Genomic DNA, 8249 nt, shown 5'->3' on the forward strand with positions numbered 1-8249 from the left:
GAAAATATAACTAAGTTCTTCTTGTCGCTCATCATGGAGGTGTTCGATTTGGGCTTGTGGCACTCACTCTCTTTTTGGTGGCTCGCTATCTCACTAAGATCTCCATGATGGGTGGCTTGCTTGTCGGCGATCACTTGACTTGGTGACATTGGATGGAGGATGTACTCCTTGCCCTTCATCTTGAAGATGTAGTGGTTCGTTCAGCCGTTGTGGATGACTCCTCTATCAAATTGCCATGGGAGTCCAAGGAGAAGATGGCAAACGGTCATTGGAACGACGTCGCACTCCAAGGTGTCTTCGTAGGCGCCAATTTTGAAAGAGACTTGTACTCGGTGCTCGACTTGGATAGTGCCGGAGTCGCTAAGCCATTGTACTTCTGTATGGATATGGGTGCTTCGTCTTGGGCAATTGGAGCTTGGAGCAAAGTTCTTCACTTGCGAGGTTATGACAACTCCCTCCATCGATGATGACCTTGACGGATCGTCCATTAATGCCAACCTTGGTGTGGAATATGTGGCATCGATGGTCTTCTTCTTGGTGATGTTGGAAAGTCAAGACGTTGGAGACAACAAGAGAGGGACTTGAATCTTCATCGCAAAAGACTTGTTCCTCTTCATCGTTTACTTGCCGGTGCATGGCGACTTGCTCGATGGCGTCCATTTCTCCTTCACTCATTGAGTCATAAGTGCCGTCATCGTTGAGGATCATGGTCCGCTTGTTGGTGCACTCATAGGACTTGTGGCCTCGGCCTCCGCATGTGAAGCATTTGAAGGAACTCGTCTTGACGGTCTCATCGGTGTGTGTTGAGGATGATGAATCTCTTGGCTTCAAGTTTCTCGTAGTAGGAGGATGACTTGGGGTTGACGAAGCTTTCTTGGAACTCGACTTGTCAATGTTGCTAGTAGAAGGCTTGGTAGACGGTGTTGGGGTCGTTGAATCTTGGTTGTTGGAGAAGCCGTAGGACTTGGATGAGAACTTGGCATACTTGAAATCGTCTTGAACTTGATGTTCCGCTTTGGTAGCTTGATGCACTAGCTTGATGAGGTTTGAGTATGGTTGGAAGTCGGCTATCTTCTTGATAGGATGGTTGAGTCCATTCAAGACATGTTCCATAGTTTGCTCATCATCTTCCGTGACATTGGCTCTTATCATGGCAATCTCCATCTCCTTGTAGTACTCTTCAACGCTCTTGGTTCCTTGCTTGATTAGTTGGAGTTTCTTGAAGAGGTCGCGGTTGTAGTAGGTACGCACAAAGCATGCTCTCATGACATCCTTCATTTGCGCCCAAGTAGTGATGGGTGGTTCACCTCTTGCCTCTCGGTGCTCTATGACTTGTTCCCACCAAATGAGGACATTGTCTTGGAACTCAAGTGATGCCATTGCGATCTTCTTCTCTTCTTCATAGTTGTGCAAACGGAAGATTTTGTCGACCTTTAATGCCCATGAAAGGTACTCTTCGGGATCATTGCTTCCGTTGAACTTGGGCATGGTGAACTTGAGCTTGCCATAGCATTGCTCTTCATTGTGTTGGGGTCGGGGATGATGACGCCCGTGGTGTAGATGATTGTCAAGATCGTGTCGCTCTTGGTGAGGAGGGTTGTCAACCTCATGTTGCTCTTGTCGTGGAGGATTTCCATTGTCGTCATGCTCTTGATGAACTTGATTTTCTTGGCGAGCTTGTGGAGGAGCTTGAGGAACTTGATGATGCACGCGAGCTTGAAATCTCTGTTCTTGAATTTCTTCGTGAAGTGCTTCTTCTTGTTCTCGAGCTTGTCGCCCTCAGTTGGCTACGGCTCGACTTGAATCTTGGAGGGCTTGTTGCGCCGCAAGTGCTTGAACTTCACCGAGTTGTTCTTCTTGGCGTTGTGCCTCGGCATCTTGTGCAACTTGGTGTAGACGCGCTCGCTCTTCCTCTTCTTGTTGGCGTTGTCGTTGCCGTTCTCGTGCTAGCGCAAAGGGGAGGGTGACGTTGTCGGCACTCTTGAGAGTCGGTATCGCGTAGGGGATTGAGGCTTGCTTGATGATCGTTGCGCACGACACGGTGTAGAGTGTTCGATGTCGGTGTACTTGAGCCGGAGAGGGTGAAGTCGGAGTGTCGACTTGAGCGGGTTCTTCTTGATGAAGACGAAGTGGAAGAACAGCGGTTGAGCAACAAAGCACGAATTTCGTCCATCCTTGCGTCATTCTCTTGCTTGTGATCATCGAGCTTGTGGTCAAAGTAGTCCCTTGTACATTGCTCGAAGAGTCACAAGTCGGCAACGAGGTTGTCGATGCGTTAACTCATGGCTTGTTGCTCTTGATGCAAAGTACGTTGTGCACCAAAGAGGTGGCTCTTGGTGACATAGGAGTTCATGTCGTCATCGTGCTCAATGAAGAGTGGGTTGGTAGAAGTACTTGGCCTATCCATCATTCCAAGATACACAATGTGAGTGGTAGAAAGAGAAGAATGAATACCAAATGTACCTTGACCGAATTTGAAAGTGGATCGATGATCACTCCAATGTAGGACAAGGAAATAGCACAATTGGTAGTAGCTCTTGTCGGTTTCTCACACCTACACAAGTAGAAGATTATGGTGGAGCTTGGTTAGAATGGTGGCACAAAATTTGATGCAATTGTAAGTGAGCTTCAATAATGTTGGAAAAGATTCGCAAGATGCAATGTAACAAGTATACCAAGCATATAAAGTACCCGGAAACACACACGCAAATAGATAAGTGGGGTTGGGCAACCAAGGATGAGCCAAAATGTGGAATCCACGAAAATTCTCTTGTTGCACAACACTAGAGAGACTCTAGCACGATTGGACAATAGGCGGATACAAGAACTTGTGCACAACCTACTTAGCAAAAATGCAACGACTTCTATCCCAAGTATGCTCTATGCAAGGTCTTTCTATGATATGATCTAAGATGATCGGGTATGACAATCTTAATGTTGTATGATGCTATGGTTCTTTCTTAAGATCTCTTTGCTTATCTTTCCTCTTTGCTTAAAAGCTTGTTTGGCTCTTTGATGTTGGATCTCTTTTCTTATGCGATGCTTCACGAACCAAGATAGCAATTGTGTATGCGATGACAACTTTGTGACACAAGAGATGATACCAATATATGCAACAATGATGTATGTATGCTATGGGAAGTATGATCACTAATGTGCACAAGTCTCATTGCCGGCAATACTCAATGGCTAGTCTCGATGGGTAAGCAACACAAAAGAGTAAGGCTATGATGGCTATCAATGTAATGGCAAGAGTGATATGTCCACTACCAAGACGAGGTGACTACACTGAAAAAAATTCAGTTTCGTCAGGTTCGGTCGGATGTCCAGGCTGGGCCGGTCGTCCGGTCACCGGACGTCCGGGCAGGGTCGGACGTCCGGCGTGGGCGAATTTCCGGCACGGATGAACAACTAGGGTTCGAGGTGGAGATGGCGAAAATGGTCAAATTCGGAGGATTTTGCACTACTAGGAAAAGGCCTACTAATGGCGCACCAGTTTTGCCTACTAATGGCGCACTACTGGTGCGCCATTCGTATCACGCCACTAGTATTTCTTACTAATGGCGCACCACTGGTGCGCCATTAGTATCTGGTATACTAATGGCGCACCATGCAGTGCGCCATTAGTATAGAACACCATGCGCCATTAGTATGCCTCCCAGGGGGCCATATTTAACCATGTGCTTTGGCATACTAATGGCGCACTGTTGTGTGATGCGCCATTAGTATACTTTGGCATACTAATGGCGCACTCTGTAGTGATGCGCCATTAGTATGAATATTAGGTTTTATTCTTTTTTACTTTTCGGATTTTTGCACAGGTTACAAAATATATTATTTGACAGAATATAGACAGCAGCACACAGCAACAACAGATTCATCGAATACAATAGAATATTAGTCTCCGAATACAATTCATCATATTAGTCTCTGAATTCAAAAGACCGAACAAAGATAAAATATTACAAGTCTCGAGACCGCGAGTATCGAGTTTGTCTTCACATTACAAGTCGATATCGATCATCTAAACTACCATCACATAGAAGAGAGCTGCGGTCATCACAATGAGCATCATCGCGATGAAACTGGTCTTCATCCGGTTCCTCCAACGCTCCCTCCTCTCTCCCTCTAGATAGCGGGCGTATCTAGATTCCGCCTCCGCCCTAGTGGTGTACCCTTTGTAACTGTTACCGCTGAAACGGTGAACCTGTCTCCGACACTCCTCCCAGTTGTCGTAGACTCTGGGAACCTTACCCTTGTACACGACATACGACGGCATCTCTATGCACAAGCCAAACAACAGACAATACATACATAAGCAATATGTAAGTATGCAACAAAAGGATCGGAAGAGAAAAGCAAGACATGACATTAATAGCACGATTCATGGTCCTACTAATAAATAGCATCGATTACATCTAAGTTGAACGACTGTCCAAACCAAAGAGACATACAAGTTCATTAAAGTTTAATTACAACATGAGCCAATCAATGTTTCAGAACTACACATAGAATCACTACTGTCGACTCGACTCATGGGACCGGAGCGTGGATGAAGCCGCCGTCTGTCGTGATGGTCATGAAATCGCGGGTGTTGTCAGCCTGCATTTGTAGCGTTCCGTCTATCTCCCTGTTGGACGGTTGATGTCTGAGGTAGAACTGCCCCGAGGTATGAAGGACATATTGATGGATGATGTCTGCCAACTCCGACTGGATGCGAAAGAATTCTTGTCTGATGTCCGTGTCCTGGATTACCGACAAGCTCGCGGCCCAATCTTTGAGATTATCTGGTTGCAGAAGGTGATGATGGTCCCTTACGATCGCCCGCATGTGATGGAGGACGTAGTAGGCATCCTTCTAACCGCCAGGCGGCTGCTTGATGCAGCAGAACTTAGTATTGTGGGCAAACACGTGCTTGCCGTACCTACAAACCGGCGTAGTGAAGGCGCCTCCAGATTTGGTGTAGCCGGGGAGAACATCATTAAGAACTTTCTTGATATTTGTGTAGTCCATCTTGGAGTCACGGTTCGGGTCGAAATACGTGGCCATGGAATATTTTGGGCTTAAGAGGATGAGTGTGCAATGTGTGTCACTGCACAGAACACGGAATGTTAGAAAAAAAAGAACGATCGAAAACTAAGAAATCATATGTTACGGGGCAGTTAAGGGATGACTTACTCGGGAAAGTAAGCCACGAGGAAGTTATCCTTATCTGGGTTTGCGAGAATGACGCCTTCGAGGTGTGAACTCGCGACTTGGCGGTCCCCAGCGCTGCCTAAGAGCTTGGCACGCATGTAGAAGGGGTCAACTATCACGATGTCCGGGGTCTTGTCTCTAATGATCCGCATCTCCATACTCAGCGAAAACAGCCGAACGAAGGTGTAGTGCAGCGGATGAAGGTTAAACATAGCAAAGATGTCATCAAACCGCAGGACGATCGTACCCCCGATGGCGCCATCCACAAAGCCCTTGCCCTCTGGCACCTTGGCCACGAAAACCGGGTATGCCACATCATTCTCTCTGAGACGCCGCTTCTCCAAAGAAAGAACACTGTCATGCAGACTCCGCATAGCACCGGTTGCAGCATTGAGCATATTTGTCGGAAGCATCGCCCTACCCGCCACATGCACCCTCCTCGAGATATCCTTAGGTGAAGGTGGCCCGTCCTGAGCACGGATCGTACTCGGTGCCGGCTGGCTCGCACCCTTGTTACTCTTTCTTTTCGGTCCCTTCATCTTCTGCTGTAATGGGACCGAGTTCTTCTCATAGACCGCCTTCTTGAGTGTGTTGGGGCTGATAATATTTGGCACCTCGGCTACCTGAGGCTCGGTGAAGTCGGCAGCTGGAGGCGTCTCCTGAGAACTGAACGCCAGACGACGCCTGTTGCAACTGGGTTTCTCCGCCGTACCAGCTAGACCGCGGTCGTCTTTGTTGGGTTCTTGAGAAAGAGGCCCGCAGAATTCGTCATCGTACCCATGTTCGGCAAAGTACTTATCGACGTTGCTAAATGTACGGCCGTCGTCGTTGTCGTCGTCGTCCAGATCCTGTGCCATATGCATGTTCGGATCCTGTGCCATAGGGATGTCCGGCATGTCCGGTAGCGTTGCGGCAGTCTTGCCATGGCTTGGCGCCAGCACGACTGGCGGTGTTGTCTTTGGGGTGGTTTCCCCCGCCCCCAAATGAATCTGGCTCTTCGGCCAAAGCAGGGGCCAGCTTAGGCAGGTGCTGAGGGTCATTAGATCATCTTCGTCGGCCCCGGCGGGTTGAATCGTAGGTAACAACTCGTCACAGCCTGGCAGCACCCGAACCAGTTGAACCCTATACACGGTGGGTGGCATCGGTTTACCGTGGAACACGGGGTTGCCTGGTTGAACGATTTTGCCCTTGGCGACATTGACCAACTCATCGTTCATGAAGTGCAGGAGAGTGCACGGAACGTCGGCGGCGCCCTGCGAAAACATGTAGGGCGTCAGGGATGCCCAGTCAAAGGCAAGGAGATGAAGTACTCGGCCGAAAGGCTTAATTAGTTACTGTGATGATGGCGTCGAGCTCGGCTAATGTCGAGGCACCGCCAACGGCGGGCGTGCAACTGACGGAGGGGCCGCTTGCTGGCGAGGTGCCGGCCGGCGTACACCTGGGTGCATTAAGCTCCAATGCCGGCGTCGGAGACACCAATACCGCCGTCGCCGGAGACACAAATGGCGCCACAGCCGGAGACACCAATACCGCCGCCGCCGGAGACACCAATGGTGCCTCCTGCGTGTTGTGCGAGTTGCTGGCCGTGAAGCTGGGAATCGGGGGCGGCCCCTTTTGGCCACCCGCAATCCACGTCGTTATCCCATGAATCAAGGTAGGCATAATGCCGGTGAGCGTCGATCCCAGTTGTTGTTGCACTTGCTCTTGGACCATCTCCAGAATCCGCGCCACTTGCGCCTTGAGTGCTTCAACCTCGCGCGACTGGCTTTCCGAGCTGGTCTTTTTCTCCTTTCGCCCACCAGCGGTATAGTATGACGACCATTTTGTGGACAAGCCTTTGCCGGCCACACGACCAGCTGACGTCGTCTTACTGAGCTTATCCTTGTTTTTCATTACGTTCAACACCCTATTCAAAGGGGTGTCGAAAGGGGAGCTCTGAGACGACCCCGCGCTACTTCTTTATTTGTCCTGCGGAAGGAACGTGAACCATTTAGAAATATTGGGGATTAATTAGAATGCAACCATATGGAGCTAATTACACGGGGGTGTATTCCTTACCAGAAAAAGCTCAAGTGCCTTGGTCTTCGGATCCGTGGTAAGCTCCTTTGTTACCGGGTCCTCCTTGTACCGGGCCCTGAGAAAGTTCCTAGTCTGCTTGTCACGGTATTTCTCGAAGCGGGGCGGTAGGCCTTGCTTGGCACGCTCCGCGTCCTCCTTGTCCCATATAGGCTCCGCCACTCTGTAACCGCCGGGACCGAGTTGGTGGACCCCTAAGTTCAACTGCCGCATTTCTTTCCCCCACTGACTTGATTCGGAGGTTGCGGGGCTCTCGCACTTGATCTTGAACTCCTTGTAGTCATCTTCGCTCATCAAAGGATATTTCGCCTTGATCTTCTCATAACTATCACCTTTGTCAATCATTGCCTTCACCGTGCTTTTCCAAGTAGACAAGCCGTGCTCATCCTCGTGAGGGCGGCACCATTCACTTTATTCCCCGAAAGGCGTGTGTTTGCAAACTCAGTGGGGAACTTGTATCGTTCGTGTAGCTTCGTGAAGAGGAGGCTGCGCAAATTCCCTCGGTCCTTATGCCTTAGGTTCTTGGTGTTGATCGAGATGGTGCTCCGGAGAATGCACCCGAGCTGAACCGAGTACCCCTTGACGCCGTCGGATGCCCGTCAGAGTTCACTTCACTAAATTCCTCCCTGACGGTGCGGAGCACGTTCGGGCACCGGTCCTTCCGTTGCCTCTTCGGTTGGCTGCCATCTGTGCATGCGCCGCCATCATCAGTGGTGGCATCCGCAGCGTCATCATCAGTGGTGTCATCCCCGACGTCACTAGGGGTTGTGTAGTCAGGATCGGTGTCTTCCGCGGCGTCCTCATAGCGGTGAGGTTCTTCCTCCAACTCCTGGGACAGCTCCCAGAATTGCTTGCCGCCCGAACCGCCGGCTTCATCGTTGTGGGCCATGTTTCGCTCTAAATAGGAAAAAAGTTTGGTCAAAAAGTTGGTTATTGTCAAGGAACAAGATCATGGTCTCATCATTTAGGGTTTGTCG

Source organism: Triticum urartu, chromosome 2A (genome assembly GCF_056163025.1).
Source record: "Triticum urartu cultivar PI428250 chromosome 2A, HENAU_Tu73, whole genome shotgun sequence".
Taxonomy (NCBI): Eukaryota; Viridiplantae; Streptophyta; class Magnoliopsida; order Poales; family Poaceae; genus Triticum; species Triticum urartu.